The sequence below is a fragment of the Protopterus annectens genome, chromosome 3.part0, assembly GCF_019279795.1.
Source record: "Protopterus annectens isolate FY-2018-M chromosome 3.part0, PAN1.0, whole genome shotgun sequence".
Classification (NCBI taxonomy): Eukaryota; Metazoa; Chordata; order Ceratodontiformes; family Protopteridae; genus Protopterus; species Protopterus annectens.
In genome coordinates, this window is record NC_056731.1 from 1,922,428,851 (window position 1) to 1,922,448,201 (window position 19,351).

Genomic DNA, 19,351 nt, shown 5'->3' on the forward strand with positions numbered 1-19,351 from the left:
TCAGTAGCCAGTGTGACTAACAGCTGATCCCACTCTTTTTTCTCATTTTATATATATATATATATATATAAACAGGGAGGAAATATATTTGCCTTCATTCATGATTTTTACTTTCTACTTTTTAGAGGGGAATCATGTGTGTGTGTGTGTGTGTGTGTGTGTGTGTGTGTGTGTGTGTGTGTGTGTGTGTGTGTGTGTCTGTGTGTGTGTGTGCATGTGTCTGTGTATATATTTATATATAAACTATAGGGTTTCTATTAGATGAAAGAATGACCAGAATGTTGAGTACAGCATACTCGACTCACTTTGATCAATCGTTCATCTGATCGAATACTGAAAAAGACGAAAACCGGAGTTCCGAAAAGTTTTAGTTGGCCATGGTGGTGAGTATAGCTTGTGACATAAGGACGCTACACTGTCTGGAATGGCTAGTTAAGTGAATTCCGTACTTCTGTGTGTATGTTGCGATTACCAGGTAATTGCCCTTTTCCCAATGTAGAGCGATCTTGGAGTTGGTATATATAGTTGGGGGGGGGTGTTGGGGGCAAAGCCTCCCACTTTCTTTTAAAAGTAGAAGAGTGTGTTTAGGTTTGAAAGTTGTTGAGTGATGTGGGAATATATGGGTTTATATGTATTAGTTGTATGTTGGTATGTTGCATGTTAATGTAGGGAAGGTGTGGGACAAATGAAACTTTTTGGAACTCTAGTTTTCATTATTTTAAGGGTTTGATTAGATGAGCGTTTGATCAAAGTGGTTGAGCATGTTGTATTCGACATTTTGATCATTCGTTCATCTAACATAGAACCAAAATATATATATTAATATATATATATATATATATATATAGAGAGAGAGAGAGATTTAGTATATATATATATATATATATATATATATATATATATATATATATATATATATATATATATATATATGTGTGTGTGTGTATAGGGCTACATACTTTGAATACTCATTTTTATGAAACACAAATAGCTGAACACAATTGACTGAAAGTTCTTTTGTCTGAATCCTTGTGTGATTGAGTCATAGTAGAAAAGTGTAGCAGTCTATAGACAGTATCTGATGGTGTTATTTCTGTTTTGTAAGACTTGTTAGGGAAGAGAGTCTCGAAAAGTATATATAGATTGGCAGTGGCCACCATCATGTCATGTATAGATACTGTCAATAAATCCAGAGACAATGGCAAAGTAGTCTCATCCTTATTTCTTGACTTGTCTAAAGCCTTTGATACAGGTTGTCACAACAAACGTCTACTTCAAATGTCCTCACTATTTCTCTCTCTCAGCCTTCCCTTCTGTGGTTCAGAAGCTACCTGTCCAATAGGTATCAGCAGTAAAATGGCACCCAGTATTCTTTCTTTATCTCCCAGTCACCACCAGTGTACCACAAGGGTCTGTCCTTGGTCCCCTCCTCTTTAATATTTTCACCAACGCTCTCTATATTTCCACACAACAGTCCACCCTAATACAATACGCATATGATTCCACTCTAATTTGTACATCTGACAATATGGTACACCTCCAAAAAAATTACTCAGGAAGCTTTAACAGCCACTGAAACATGGCTTTGTTTCTCACAACTCATGCGCAATCCAAAAATGATAAAACTACTACTTTTTTCCCCAAATCCCTCTATCATGAAAAAAAAATTTAAAGTCCTGTCTCTTGATAATACAAGCACTGAAGTCACTTCTCATAGCAAATTATTAGGGGTTATAGTGGATGATACTTTTACATTTCACCTGCATATACAAAATTGTTTAAGAAAAACTCATCAAAAACTAGGGATGATTTTCAGAGCCAAAAACGTTCTCACAGATGCAACTAAAACTACACTTGCCACTACTTATCTCCTCTTCACTCCTCTATATGGCACTCCTACCTTAGTAACTCCCAGGCTTCACAAAAATTAAAACGTGAACAATGCTATAACAAAGTTGCTAAATTTGCAGCACATACCCCTTTCAGAACCCACCATGGTATATCACTGAAAAACCTTAATTGGTTAGAACTGTCACATCAACTAACATACAGACAACGTCTTACCAACTATAGTATGATCCAGCATCCATCTGCCTGTTCAGCACTAAAGAACATTCTAGACAACTATGTTCCCAGTCAGTCATGGGGATGCTGTGACCAATAACTCCTGTCCGTCTACAAACTTAGCAAATCTGCTGGGCATTACCAGTACTTGTGCAAGGTTGCTAAGGCCTGGAACATCTTATCTGTATCCATCAAATCTATACCCTCCCTTGCATCTTTCAAAACCACTCTGAAAGACTTCTTAGCTAAAATCTGGCTCTGTTCTTGTTCAAAACCAGTATAAACTATATCCCTAAATGTGAACAAGTAGTTTGCATTTCTTATACCGACTTACTCTTCTTTGTTCACTTACTTCCTTACCAGTATCTAAGTCTCTTCCCTGACTTTCACTCTAAATATGACATACATTTATTTTTCAGTTACTTCATATTGCAGTTCATGTTTGTATTAGACTAACTTACATTTAATTTCTGTACAAACTGTCTAAAGCCTCTCTAAATATTAAATGATTGTCATATACCTTGCACCAGTTCTTAACCAGTTTTTATATTATGTGTAATTATAATTATTTAAACTGCATGTGCTTTTGTTTTGTTTTTGAAGATTGTAAAATTATTGTTTTTAAAATGTTTAGTAATAATTTGGAAATTTTTTCCTGTGCCTCCTCTGAAAATCGGCTTCTACCCAGTCAGACTTTCTCAGTAATCAAATGTCAATAAATAAATAAATCAATATGTAAATGTCATGCCCCAAGATCTGTAGATATGTGTTTTTTATATATATATATATATATATATATATATATATATATATATATATATATATATATATATATATATATCTTTAGATAGATAGATACATACACACACACACATACACACACACGCACACACACACACACACACACACACACACACACACACACACACACACACCATAGCTCTCAACTGTCCACATTTTCGTAGAATGTCCAGATTTTTGCCTCATAATTTTAGTCTGTTCCTCATAAAACTTGTGATGTTCTTATTGACAGCCATTTAAGTTTCAGACTTCATATCTTTCAGAAAATGCAAGATAACATAAAATCTTTTATTCCTGCAACTTTCAAAGTTTATGCAAGCAATATTTAAAATTTGTCCCTATTTTTAGGCCTTTGTTCCCCATTAATTTTGGCTTTGTCCAGATTTCTTGTGCTACGAGGTTGAGCAGTATCACACACACACAAACGCATGCACACACACACACACACACACGCACACACACACACACACTAATATATATATATATATATATATATATATATATATATATATATATATATATATATATATATCCATTACACCCTTTCAGCTAAACTTTACTTTACTGAATTCAGAAAGTATAATTTATTACTCTAGTATTTTCATGTGACATACTATTTTTAAAACACATTTTGTATACAGTCATATGATATTTAGTATTTATGCATATGGCAGTTGAATTCAGTCTTTAACAGTTTGTGCAGTCATGCCATCTTGATAGTGGGTTGTTAGTTACATCTGGTAGAAACAACAGTAATGTTTCAGTGGACAGTCATCCCTGTGATTGGGAAGGTTTTGAGAGTCATTGTCAGGTATAATGTCACATTCAGCATAACCTTACAGGTCTTGAGCAGTCTGTTTTTCTGGTGATTGTGTCATCTCCTGAAACTGCTTATCTCTTTTGATTATCTCATTCTTATACATTCATAGAATCATACATATTTATTTATTTAGTTGATATTTGTTGACCGGGAATGTCTGACTGAGCTTGCACCCTTTTTCAGCAGAGGCCCGGGGAGGAAAGCTCTGCAAAGTATTACATACACCATAAAAATGTTTACAAACAATACAGTATGCATGAGGTAATATAAACATGCATTATAATGCTTGGATTTACAATTGTAAGATGAGAGTTTAAAGGTGTTATTTACAAAAAAAGGCAATAAAACCAAACATTAAGTTTTTCATATATCTCCAATACATAAGGACTTCTCCATATAGAGGGGAGGTAATGACACTTAACTCAGAGTTTAAGAAGAGAGTATAGAGGTACTGTATATCAAATCGTAGTTCTTACAGGCACAAGCATGTACATCAGTAATCAGGAGCAGAGGGGAAGTTGATAGAGAGAGCAGGTGGATAAAAGAGGGAAAATTAGAGCTGTTTTAAAATTTGTAAATAAGAGAGGCGAGTAGTAGTAGTTAGAATCAAGTGAAATCTGAGAAAGGGGAGTAAGCTAAGTAGGAAAAGAAGGGGGGGAGTAAATATGAGTAGTGGAGAAATTGAGTGAAAAAGGTATTAGGAGCTAGAGTTCTGTAGCGAGAAATACATACAAATTGAGAAGAGGATGTATACAAAGAGGGTCAGGTGATTAAGTTCACAGTGGTTGTGTACAGGAGCAAGTCCAGGTATTTGTAAAATGGACTTTTAGGGCGATTTTAAATAGGAGGTGCTGTGTAATAGATCTGATTGTTAAAGGTAGCTTATTCCAGTGATAGAGGGAAGATAATTGTAGAGGGTTTCACCAATTGATTTTTTAGGTTTATAGATGTCAAGGAGGTTTTGGTTGGTGCTTCTAAGTTTTCTGGTTGGGAGGTAGTAATTTAAGATGTTGGAAATGTTAGAGCAGAAGGAGGGTTTGTAGAGAATGGCGTGGATAATATTAAGTTGATAGAAAAGAAGTTGATTGTGGAACTCAAGCCAGTTCAGTGTTTTCAAAGCCAAACAGTGATAGGATTTAGGTTGAGTGTTGTCAGCAAATCAAATTATTTTGTGATATGTATTTTCCATCTTATTCAGTGGGGTTGCCTGTAGATTAGTGAGGATTTGGGAGCCATAGAAGAGACAAGGTAGGAGGTAAGCAAGAGAGAGTAACCATCTTGCCTCTGGTGTGAGATATCTTTTGTTACAGTATAGTAAGCCAAGCTTTTGGTTAGTATTTTTGATACAGTCATTTATATGAAGGTCAAACTTTAGTTTACCATCAGTTATGACCCCTAGTAGTTTGGTATGGGATTCAGCATTGATAGTGGTGTCTAACGAAGTGATAGTGAAGGCTGAGGTGTTATGAGAGTGTGATTTAGGCAGAAATAGAAGTAGTTTAGTTTTCTTAGCATTGAGTATTAGCTGGTTATTGGTTAGCCATGTCTCAATATTTGTGAAAGTTTGCTGGGTTTTGGAAAGCAGGTCTGAGAAATAATCAGAGGAGGTGATGACTGTAGAATCATCTGCATATTGGATGAGAGTTGAGTTGGGGTAGGATTTATAAAGATTGTTAGTAAAAATGTTGAATAGAAGAGGTCCTAAGATGGAGCCTTGGGGCACACCACTGGTGACTGGCAGAGGAGGGGACAGTGTAGAAAGCCATCTAACAGATTGTTGCCTATTGGACAGGTAGCTGCTGAACCCAGAGATAGTGGATGGGAACAGATTAAGTTCTGTTACTTTAGAAATGAGCAAAGGATGAGACACAGTATCAAGTGCCTTGGATAAGTCCAGGTATAGACAAGATACTAGTTTATTATTGTCTCTAGACTACGCAACTGAATTGGTAAAAGCAATGAGAGTGGTGGAAGTACTATGGTTCTGTCGAAAACCATGCTGAGTAGGTGTTAAAAGGTTTTCTAGTAATAGGGTACTAGGCAAACAGATCAAGGGGCCTTTTTTAAACCTAACCATTCTTCCTAAAGATGAACAGCAAACCGAGTACCTTGTGTCTGTAAGGTAAATACATTAACCATTCTGTCAAATGTAAACATCAACTACCCAGCCTCAAGCCACTGATATGGCCTTCCACAGGTAGTGCTGTTTCACTGATTTGCAATAATGTCAGATCTGACTTATACAAAAGCCTTTTGCTATATCTCAGTAATATAAGATCTGGGACTGTCAGCTGATTTCATAATAGATTCTTACTGATCTTCATGCTTGCCTCTTGGATTTTGCACTTGTAGAATTTCCAAAAACAAAGTGAAGATAACATTAGTTGTTTTGTCATTTTAAAGCCTTCCAGGTTAAGACTGGCATAATGGTTAAGATATTTTATTTAGCGGCACAGGGTGCAGGGTTTGATTCCCACATAGGTTAACTGGTTAGGCTTAAAATGGTTCACAAGGGTAGTTAGCTTAGTACTAATCCATACATTTAAAGCTACTGTTTTGTTGAGCAATTTACCAAAAAGCTTGAACATTGGTATAAGCTCAGCATGAAGTACCACTGAAAAAAAAGAAGAAACAATTCTGTCCTGAATCATCTCTCAACATTTGCAAAGGTGATAAGTTGTTGCAGAGTGTTCTGCACTCAAGCAGATAGGTCATAGTCTTGTTTTGCACCAGCAGCATACTGTTTAATGTAAGTGTGCGAAATTTCTGACTTACAGCTATATGATCGTTTACCAGACATAAAGATATCATGAATCCTTTATCCTGAAAAAATAGTTTAAAGGGACAGTCCCAGAGATGTTTTGTTTTCATTCTGGTCTTTGTTTACATTTTTAGACTGGCCTTCTGAGTATGTCCCAGTTTTGGCTGCGGGGGTTGGGGGAGTGGTGCTTACAGAAAGTTTCAATGGTCTTAGTCAAATTCCATCTGAAACTTCAGTTGTGCTCACAACAGCTCTCACTTAAGTCATTCATTAGTTTCACCTGAACTTTTTATTCTCAGAGAAAAGTAGCCTTTTAGGAATTTTATGACCTCACTTGCTTTGACCTTGCAGGAAAGCATATGAGCAGTGCAAATCTAAAATGTTAGTAAACATAGTTTTCTGCTCGTTTCATTTCATATTTTATTTTGCTTGGATTTCTGAACGCTAGCTCATTTCATTTTATATTTTATTATGTGCAGATTTCTGAATGCTAGCTAAGTCTATAATGTTATGCATGACTGTCACTTGCTCTATAGAAATCATCAGAATGATGCAAGTTTTGAACAACAGTAGAAGTGGTCTTTTTTTTTCATGTTTTGTTTTTCATTCTCTGAATACTAACCAAATGTGATGGTTATCTGACCTTCTGTACAAGGACATATATGCGATGTAAGCAATAGATTCATTTTATACAATGAAGTCCAAATCTTACTGTTACAATGGGGGTTTACAGTGCAGCAACCTGTGATAGTTAAACATACTAATTCTGGGATTGCTTTACTACAGAGTAAGGGGAATACGTCAATAGACTGTTAAGATTTAGTATGAATTCACTAAACTGTGCTCTTTTGACTATATTCCTTGCAGTTACGCTATGCAGAATAAATAAGGGAAATAAAGAGCTGCACAAATACATTTTTTTTGACGAATTCATAAAAAGTAAACACTGAGAGTCTTGCCTAACCATCTCCCTACAAACACACACAAAAATGTAATAACTTTATTGTTTCCCAGGGATCAGGAAATGAAAGCTTTCAAAGGAAATGAATATTGTTAATTGTGTTCACCAAAGGGAATGAAAACAGGGTGGCTTTGTATTAGTGTAGTAACTTGCAGGATGCACAGTAGTAAGTCCCACCTAAGTCCCGCCCACTGTCCAACAGTCAGTGTCGTCTTAGTAAATGTAAGTAATATTCATACCGATGGTGACATGAATATTCATTGCCTATTTGTAGTTTACCCTTTTCCTAAATGTAGTGCAATGTTTGAGTTGATATATTCAATAACCAGGGGTTGTGGGAGCTGCAACCCCCCCACATGGGGGGTGCAGGCAGGCTTGCCCTCCTGCAAAAATGAAAGAAAAAATAATATTTAAAGTTGTAGTGCTATTATTTTTTCCTTTGTTTTTGCGGGGGGCCAAGACCCCATGCATCTTTCCATGTGGGGGGGCTGCACACTCCACACTCCCCAAATTATATATACCAACTCTGAGATTGCACTACATTGAGGAATGGGTAAAGTTCGAATAGACAATGAATACTCATGCTGCATCTGCATGGCTGTCAATCATGCACGTTTCCTATATGGCAACACACCCCTTTCCCCCATCAATCACTCAACCACACCCACATCTACTCAGAACAGCCTATGAGGTACTACACTAATACAAACCCAACAGGACTGCATAAAGTAAATTGATACCAGGCGTAGGGTTGATGATGATATGGTAAGTGGGTGGTGACAACTGGTAGGTATCAGGACAACTTTCTTTAGGTCAGAATTTTAGACTCTGGGATTGTACGTTTAAGGAACATAATGACTGAAGTGGATGAAGTGTCTCATTTTATTCACCTTTGGATACATTAAGTAACTGACCCTATCTCTCTCTCTATTCTATTTGTGCCATTCAGCACACCAGACAACAAACACCCATCCAGGCATTTGTTGTTTCTATAGCAGTTATGCTCTTATAGGGACAGGTTGCTAGTCCAGCACCCTACCATCCTCAGAGAGTGTTCCACACACTCACGGCCAAATTAGAGTGTCCAGTCCACCTACTGAATGTCCTTGGAATGTAGAGCAACCAGAGGAAATGCACATGAGCACAGGGAGGACATGCAAACTCCACACAAAAGGCACCCCAGCCAAGAATCGAACCGGAGAACCTCTTACTGTGAGGTAGCAATGCTAACCACTGCACCACTGCACTGTCCACTTTAAGTAATGGTTTACACAAATCAAATAATGAAAATCTTTTCAAAGTGAAATAAGTCAATATTGTGTCTGTGTCAAATCTCATGTGAAATAGTTTCTTCTTTCACATAATTTTTGTGGAACATATAGGATATTTATCAGTTTGTTACCATTATCCCAATATCGTGAACCATATCTGACCAAAACATAAAGGTTTGTGCTCTTTTTTTTCATTTTGCAGTTCCAATATGTCCTTCGAGTCTCTGTCAATCATTTTAACTCACAGCTGGTTAAGGACTATTATTTTGATTGACTTAAACACTTGACAGTTTAGAAAACCGATTTAATCAGAAAATGAATTTGAAGTAGAACTTTTTCCTTCTCATAAGACCATCCTTAACATGTCTTTCAGCAACTTTATTCTTGTGTCTATTTATTTATTTGCATTTTGATTACCGGAGAAGTCCACTGGGCTGAATTGACCCATTTTCAGTGGAGGCCCAGGGAGAAAAGCTCAAAGATGCATTATACAATTTAGATACAACTGATAGTTAATATCACCAGGCTGAACAAGGAGAAGGTCACAGTGAGCTGCCTGTCGGGCGCTAGAATCCGCCACATTACGCAAGCACTCAGGTCACTCCAAAGCAAGTACAAGTATCACTCGGTCACACTACACACTGGTGTGAACGACCTGAGACATACCTCCCTCGACTACATGAAAAGAGACATAAAGGAGCTCTCTGATCATGTAGCACAGGCCGGTATGACTCTGACCTTGAGCAGCATCTTACCCTCACCTAGAATGATGCCACAATATAAAGACAAAATGATCGATTTTAATAATTGGCTCAAATTTTAGTGTCATTCAAAGGGGATCCAGTGTCTGTCAGCCTGGGATGACATGCTTGACAAGCCACATTGCTTTGCAATGGATGGCTTGCACCTGTCTCCTCTGGGCTTTCGGATACTGGCAAAGGCTCTCGCCACCCCTATAGTGCCGTTTTTTAGGCAAGGCTCAAAAGTCAAACCCACCTCCTTAGAAAACACTAAGAACAAGAAACTAAGGGTAATGCTCCTAAACGCCAGAAGTCTAAACCTCAAAATGCACGCACTCGAATCTCTCCTCAGTATGGAGAACATCGATATCTGTGCAGTGACAGAAACCTGGTTCAAGGCTCCAGAGAGCACCCCAGCACTACCAGGTTATACCTCATACCATGCTTTTCAGCCCCAAAACCCGGACCGAATCACAAAAGGAAGGGGAGTATCTATATTTACCAAGGATCCCCACACCTCCAGGTTAGTAGCGTTGCACAAAGCATCAGAAACCATCCATGTGCAACTAACAGTGGGCAAAACTCCATTTCAGTTTATAGCATGCTACAGACCACTGTCTCAAAATCAGGAATCCCACTCGGCTTTCCTGAAAACACTGGAGAACATGAAGATCTCTCCAAACACCATTATATTGGGTGACTTCAACTACCCTAATATTGACTGGGAGCATTACTCAAGCCCCAACACCCTTGTCCAAAGGTTCCTGGAATTCATAAACTCAAATGCTATAGAACAACTGGTCAAAATTCTCACAAGAGGGGAAAACATACTGGACCTGATCATCACCAACATGGGGACCCTATGCTCCACACCAGCGGTACTCCCCTCATTGGTAAGATCAGACCACAAATTAATTTCACTGAATATCCAAAACCCGACCCCACCCCAGCCCATAAAACCACAGTGAAAAACTTCTCAAAAGCAAACTTCCCACTTCTCAACTCCGAAATGGAAACCTTCAAGACCCCAGGATTGGTGGAAACTATGGCCCAAACCACAGAATCCTATATAAACGCATTCTATGGACACCTCCAGGAGTGCATGGACCATGCTATCCCAAACAAAACCAAGACCCAAGCGTCCAAAGGCAGGCATCCAGTCTGTTGGACCCCAACCATAAATAAGTTGTACAACAGAAGGAGGAAGCTACTACATGATAGAGCAAAATCCCTAAAAGGGAAGGCATCTCTGATCAGTACTAGCAAAAAATTACAATCCCTCATAAAATCCTCCAAGGCCAGTTTCGAAAGAAAAATTGCACAGGACATAAAAGACAATTACAAGGCCTTCTTTAGCTATGTTAGGAACCTGGGATGCAACTCCCAGGTATGTTCAGAGTTGATTCTAAATGACAAAAAATACACTGAACCCACAGACATTGCCAACATCCTGCCAGACAGGTTCAGTGCAAACGTCTCCCCCCTCCTCCCCCAAAGAGCAAATATCTATGCCAGAAGAGTGCAGCCTCCCAAACATCTCAGATGCCCAGGTGAAGGCCGCCCTTTCCAAGGCAAAAAACACTGCCTCAATGGGACCAGACGGTGTCCCGGATTGCGTCCTACATGAACTCCAAGAAGAACTAAACCCATACATAAAAATGCTGTACAATCTTAGCCTCACTACGGGATATGTACCCAAAGAATGGCGTACGGCAACAGAGGTCCCACCCCACAAAGGTGGTGCCTCAACAGACCCTGGTAACTATCGCCCCATAAGCCTGACTAGCCTTATCTGCAAAGCCATGGAGAGGATCATTATGGAACTCATAAACAAAGACATTGGGGACCTACAGACATTGGATCCTACTCAGTTCGGCTTTGTCAATGGCAGATCCTGCCTCTTGAACTTGGTCGACTTCTTCGAAACAGTCACCAAGGCCATAGATGAAGGGAAGGTAGTCCACACGGCCTATCTGGACCTTGCAAAGGCATTTGACACAATACCCCACTCAGGCATCATAGATAAAGCTATCCAGCTTAAACATAAACCCCTATGTCACAAGATGGGTGGCTAACTGGCTCAAAGAAAGAACCCACAGAGTCAGAATTGCCGGAGTCATGTCTGACTCGAAACCGGTCACAAGTGGTGTCCCACAGGGCTCGGTCCTGGGATCTCTCTTGTTCGGCATTTACTTTTCCGAGGTACAGGCCAGCACGGGAGGACTATGGCTGACTAAGTTCGCGGATGACTGCAAGCTGGGAGCCATTATTGACTCTACAGCTGACACGAACATCCTTCAAAAAGGTCTCACAGAGATGGATAACTGGTGCCAGAGCCATGGCCTAAAGCTGAATGCCAAGAAGTGTATAGTCATACCCTTTGGCAAAAATAAAGTGCCCACAAACTACCATATAGGTGGAAACCCATTAAATACAGAAGAAGTAATTAGGGATCTGGGGACCCAAGTTGATAGCAATCTCTCCTTTGACAACCACATTGCCAAAGTGGTTAGAAAGACCTTCTACATAGCCCACCTTATCACGAAAGGATTCACATCCAGATCAGGGGAGGTAATATTGGCCCTCTATTCATCCCTCATCAGGCCCATCATAGAATACAATGCCCCTTTTGGAATGTACCTTACCCGCCACCTGCAGCAGCTGGAAAGACCCCAAAAGTACCTCACAAAGAGGATCAAGGGACTCAAGCAGATGCCATATGCTGCCAGGTTAAAGAAACTCCAGCTTTACTCAGTCGCATACTGCCTACTTCGAGGCGATCTATGCCTGACATACAAAGATATGTCTAACCCATAATTAATGGACACGCTCCACCTCAGAAAATCAAAATCCCTTAGAACCACGCGCTCGAGGGATTTGAATCTCAGCACAGTTCTACTCAGTCGCATACTGCCTACTTCGAGGCGATCTATGCCTGACATACAAAGATATGTCTAACCCATAATTAATGGACACGCTCCACCTCAGAAAATCAAAATCCCTTAGAACCACGCGCTCGAGGGATTTGAACCTCAGCACAGCTCTAACTAGAATGTGCTGGAGGGACAGATTCATAACACAGAGGCTCCCTTCACTTTGGAATAGAATACCGATCCATGTTAGGCAAAGCACCTCACTGACTCTCTTCAAGAGGAATCTTGATGAGTGGATGGGAGATCATAGATTCACCCTGGGGATTACTTCTGTGTCTCTGCTAGACAGAGGCTCAGTAAACTAACCTTAAAAAGGGCATAGCAAATGCAATTCTAAGGAAGGGTGGCGAAAGCCAAACACACTCAAGCTAGGCTTGTAAATGCCCCAGGGCAGATAGCCTAGTATGAACCTATGAAATGCATTCAATATCATGCATAGTTATACAAATTCATTAAGCTTGAAGGTAGGGATCATACAGTTTCATTTGAAGAAAACAGATATGGGTTAGGTGTGGAAACAGTTTATATACAAACCTTTTAAGAAAATGCAAATACGCTTTACATACACACATCAACAGTAGAATGCTATTTACAATATTTACAAGGTTGGGCTGTGTGAGGGTAGCTGTAGGAGTTGCTGAAAGCTTAGAGAGAAGCTATAGAAATTAGAGCTTGGGAACCAGAGCGAGAACCCCCTTGGATTAGGTTGGGTGAAAGCAGGTACATTTCCATTTAGTGGACAGGTGTTTGAATAGTTGGGTTTTGAAGTTTTCTGAGTTTGGTATGGTTCTTAGTGTGGAGGGAAGGGAATTCCATTTTTTGCCTAGTGAGAAAGATAGGAGAAGTTGGCCAGCAGTCTAACAGCAATTTGTAAATTAAAAACCACAAGATGTAACTGCTCTGATCAAGAGACCAAAACTCACAAGTCCAAAGTGTAATTAAGCAAAAAAGAGTAGGTCTCACCACGATGTTGTAGAAAATAAAACTCCGTAGCTCCTTACAATAGAGGCAAAAGTACAACTTTATTCCATAAATAACAATTGGATTTAAATACAGTCCTTTTTTCTAAACATTATCTGATGAAGCGTAGTATTAACCTACACAAAAGCGCTTATCCTTGTATATCGTAAAGTCTTAACAGAGCTACCTGTCTCACATGTTCATATCTACCCTTATTTTGTACACATATTATTTCATTCTTTCTTTGCATTTCAGACTCTTTCTCATACACTCCCACTTACTTTAATATTCTCTTCTTGCATTATTTCATCCTTAATCCAGTCTTCATAACCTTTCCCATACTCTTCAATAATTGTTTTAACACTGGGTTTTTAACTCTACAAAGTTTCATCCATTTTTGTAGCTATGACTGTTGGCATTACAAAAATTAAATTGTATTTCATTTCCCCATAAACTACATTTAGTCCACATTTATAACACTTTTACCTGCCTATTTTTAGAAGCACACAAACACTAAGCAGTACAGAATATTCCTGTTAAGCATATCACGTGTTGGTGATGTTATTAGAATCACTCATGACTATTTCTGAATGTAATAAAACAGTACATCTTCTATTAAAGCCAAATCATTACATTTCTCACATCATCGTATTCATTTTTCAACACAAATAACAGTCTTTTTATGAGTGGCTGAGAAATCATACAAGTAAAATCAGGTACATTAGAATGCTCTTTCAATTCTTAACATTTTCTCCAAAATATTTCTAATAACCCAGCAGTTCTACACATTTGTTTACATGCATTTTTCCTGGAACTGCTGTAGATACATATGGTTCCACTGTTGGAAAACCACTGACTTCAAAAATCAGCTCTGTAGTTATAAATCTGTCTGGCTCTAACTCTGGACATTTTGAATATTTAATATGCACCACATTTATATAAGGTGCCAAAAACAAAACCTTATCTTTCCTTTCCGTTCCCCTCTCATTAGAGTAAACAAGTTACGCTACCTGTGGATTTTTAGTCCTTACAAATATATAACCACTACCCTTTCTTTCAGCTTTCCTCCCTTTTCATCTAGGTCATCTGCTACAGTGTATGTTCATGTTTCCAGTAATCACTTTTCATCAGTGTTTCTGTCTGATTACCCCGGGATTTCATATTTTCACCTTCACTTTAATTACAGCAGTTGTGAGTCTGTCAATCATCACCTCACATATTGTACTTCAAATGCTTCCACCTCCTACAATATTCTCAGAGCTGACTTCATGCTCAGATGACATCATCACTTCACTCATTGACACATCCATGATTCAGTCCTTCTGTGCTACGTGCTGTCTGCAAGTAACAAGACCCATTTGAAAAGAGCACAGGAATTTCCCCAAGTGTCACGGCTGCATTACTCCTGTCAGCATGGAGCCTCCCCTAAAATTTGGACATGCTAGTGAGATTAACCAGTCAACAAAAAATCTTCATGTATCTACTCCTGTAAGAACACAGTACTTCATTTGAGGTGTGTTTTTTTATGAAGAATATCTTTTTGAGTCTTTTGAAAAACTTGAATGCAACAGACCAACGAAACACACCAAACAGTCCACGGAATCCTTGCACCAGCAACAAAAACAAGATAGCCGTTGTCTGAACGCAAATTTATTATTATTCACAAGCGTTTTCGCCACTGAATATAATGTGGCTTCCTCAGAGAATAATTTACAACTGACAGTAATTCAGAAAGGAAGTGATGTAACAGACGTTAAAAACAGATTGACTACTCATTCAATTTACCCTATAATTTGCTTTACACTTATATTATATAAATCTATATAAAAAGATGTATATAAACCATTAATAACACTCTTCAACAGATAAAAATTCAAAAAACAGAATTAATATTTTTTAAATATTTTTATATTTTTAAATATTTTTAATGATTCCAGGGGCTACTTCTACATATAAAATCACTGTCGAGGTTATACTTAATACTTGTCAGATTAGGCCTTTCAATGAGTTTTGATTAGGTATTAATAATATAATGTTATAAATGTAGCTGTCGTTTTAGTGTAGGTATTAGTTTAAACCTACCTAATACAATTCTACTGTCATTAGAATATTTATTAATATATATATATATATTTTTAAAACTGTTTTTTGAATTTTTATCTGTTGAAGAGTGTTATTAATGGTTTATATACATCTTTTTATATAGATTTATATAATATAAGTGTAAAGCAAATTATAGGGTAAATTGAATGAGTAGTCAATCTGTTTTTAACGTCTGTTACATCACTTCCTTTCTGAATTACTTTTAAATAAGTGCGTGCAACAGTGTCAGTTGTAAATTATTTTCTCTGAGGAAGCCACATCTTTTTGAGTCTTGTCAAGTTTATGTTGCTGTGAAGTACTTTTTTTCTCATGTTATCTGATGCCTAGCTTTCTATTTAAACATAAGGCATGATTTTAGGATTTCTTCCTCTGCTTATTGTCTGTGTTTGATTATGCAGTTTTCTATGCACACCAGAATGGGTTTCAGTGAAGCCTTGCATTATTTTCTGTTATAATTTGCACAGGGTTTAGTATACCATATGGCTCAGTGCATGGCTGTACATTAGTTACTGATGTGTAGGTAGCATATACATACAGATGTGAATCACACGAAACCTGGCATAAATAGCTGAAACAGTAAGTCAGTGGTTGAGGGGTAGCTGCAAGTAACACATTCAGAGTTTTACAGTTTCTGTTTGACAAGGTAAAAGATCATAGATATCTGGATCTTACGAGATTAAAAAAAAAAAAAAAAAACAGAGAAAACCATTGATACAAATAGTTCATAGGTAGGTTCATAGGTAGGTACTAGGCTATTGGCCCTAGGGCTTATATAAGCCTAGTCAAAAAGGTACCCTGGATTTCGCCACCCAAGAAAATGATTTTCCTGTGACCCTGTCGAGCAGAGACACAGAAGTGATCCCCGGGGTGAATTTCCTATCTCCCATCCAATCATCAAGATTTTTCTTGAAGAGTGCTAATGAGGAGCTTTGTTTGATATAGATAGGTAGTTTGTTCCAGAGTATGGGAAGCTTCTGGGACAGGAATCTATCCTTCCAGCATGTTTTGTTTATTGTGGTGACAAGGTTTAGGTCCCTAGAGCATGTAGCTCAGAAGGATTGGGATTTCTTTAAGTGGAACATGTCCAACAGCTCTGGGTTTGATATAGCTCTGTATGTTAGGCAGAGATCGCCTCTGAGTAGGCGACATGCGACGGAGTAAAGCTGGAGTTTTTTGAGACGGTCTGCATAGGGCATCTATTTGAGGCCGGTAATCCTCTTTGTGAAGTATTTCTGCGGTCTTCCTAGTTGTTGTAGATGTCTTGTGAGATACATACCAAAAGGGGCGTTGTACTCTATAATGGATTTAATGAGTGATGAGTAGAGGGGAACAATGACCTCTTTCTTCCTGGATGAGAAACATTTTGTGATGAGGTGTGCCACGTAGAAGGATTTCCTGACTACTGTGGCAAAGTGATTATCAAAGGAGAGACTACTGTCCACTTCTGTCCCAAGGTCTCTTATCACACTTTTGGTGTTAAGTAGACTATCACCCATGTGGTAGTCTACTTAACACACAAAGTGTGATAAGTAACACTGTTTCAAGACATAGTTCAGAAAAACACTAATTGAGGATGCTGTTAATCTGTGTCAATTTAGAGAAGAGTCTGAAAGAAAAAATAAAGATAAAAAGATATCATCTTGTAGGGATAATGTGTCACAATACAAAGAAATAGTCTTAGCAGAAAAATATAACTGCATTGGTCTGGTTGTTCCTGCTATTGGTATTTATTTTTTATTTTTATTTATTTTTTATTTAACATTTGTTGACTTGGAAAGTCCGACTAGGTTTCACAGATCCTGTTTTCAGAGGAGGCCCAGGGAGAAATGCTCCAGAAGCATGTCTTTAGAATGTGGGAGGAAACCGGAGTAGCCAGAGGAAACCCACGCGAATGCAGGGAAAACATGCAAACTCCACACAGAAGGCACCCCAGCCGAGAATCGAACCAGAGAACCTCTTGCTGTGAGGTGACAGCATTAACCACTGCACAACTATGCCACCCTGTTATTGTGTTCCAAGAAATATATATACACAAACTATTATTTAAGGGTTTTAAATAATGTTATGTTTCACATGGACCTGCAGTCTCGGGCAAGCAGTTTTAAATAGTTGCTGTCCTTAGACATGCGTTTTTTTTTTTTCCAACTTCTTATACTGGTGAGACAAGAGGAATTCCCTTTGAACTCAGTTTCATAGTCACTATAAATACCATCCCAAGTCACTTCTCAAATAAAGCTTCCTCATTCATCCACAGCATTTCTGGAGTGTGGGGTTACCTGGTCTTCCTCATTTCTTCCTCATCTTCACTTAACCACATATATCTAGTTGATGAAACCCAATGGGATCTCAACACATTAGTGTCTTGGATTCAGCATCAGGTTTGGTGCTTTATGGTGTTGGCAAGAGCCTCGGTTTTCCTGCTCATGTCTGGAATTGATGGCTATAGGGTATACCAAAACATTTTTGATGCCTCTTTGGCCATTATTCTTCGTGAACATTAGATGTTATGATATGATATGAATATACGAAACTTTATTTGAGGCTAATCAGAGTCTCTTTAATTGATGGCGGGTGTGTACCCAAGAAGACTGAATGTTGTAATTAAATCAAAAGGTGCTTCAACAAAGTATTAGTTTAAGGGTGTGCACACTTATGCAACCAGCTTATTGTACATTGTTTATTTTTTATATTTTTCCCCTAACAGATTTGTTTTTCAATTGAATTGTACAGGTTATAGGTCACATTAAAGGTGGGAAAGTTTTGAAATGATTTATTGTGGTCTCATTTTTTTATATCACAAAAACCTGGCATTTTAACAGGGGTGTGTACACTTTTTATATCCAATGTATGCTAAGAAGGAAATTCTGTCTTTGGTCTTGGTTTGCTGGTGCAGGCGACTGTTTTACCTATTCTTTTAGGAAAGTAATCTAATTTGTGCATGGTGTTATCCTCATTCCACCTTGTTCTCATGCTGCACACTCCAGTATGGGATATGAAGTTAAGAGTCACAGATATAAAAATATTAACATCATTCAAGTTGCTCCCATGGCATAGATATATATATATATATATATATATGTATGTATAAACATACACATTTGGTTCTATTATGTATGATCTAATGTATTTAATGTTAAACCACACATATCAATACAATACATTCAAACATACACAATACTGTACAAATTTCAAACTAAAAAGATTGAAAAACAATAAATATTTGCTCTCCCGATCTAAACAGTAACCACTCCCCATAACACTAGGCTATAATTTGTCTGAATATTGGTAGTATTACAGGCAGGTGCTTATTAAGGTAAGGTGTAGTGTTGTCTACCTTAATAATGGGTACTAACCCTAAACCTAATGCTGCCCCTTTCCCAGTCCTAACCCTACACCTTATGTTAATAAAAACCTTCTTATAACACTGCCAGTACACAAGATACACTCGGACACCCAAACACATACAAACGCACACTAACAATACTACATATATCCCCTTTACTTAACTCTTAATCTAAACCTAAAATACACATTCACACAGAAAAATACAACACCTATCCATCACCTGTCCCTGACTCTATCTCTTACTCACTAACACAAGTACACTCTAATCTTCTCCAGCCCCACTCACTGCTCGGCTATCAGTACTATCAACATTAAACATCTTCCCTGCATTTCTGACCCAAATGCACCTGCAAGGGACCCATATACATATATACAAGAGTGTGTGTGTGTGTGTGTGTGTGTGTGTGTGTGTGTGTGTGTGTGTGTGTGTGTGTGTGTGTGTGTGTGTGTGTGTGTGCATATATGTATATATACCTTCCCCAATCCTATACACACACACACACACACACACACACACACACACACACACACACACACACACACACACACACACACACACACACACACCATTTATATGTATATTTTTCTACTG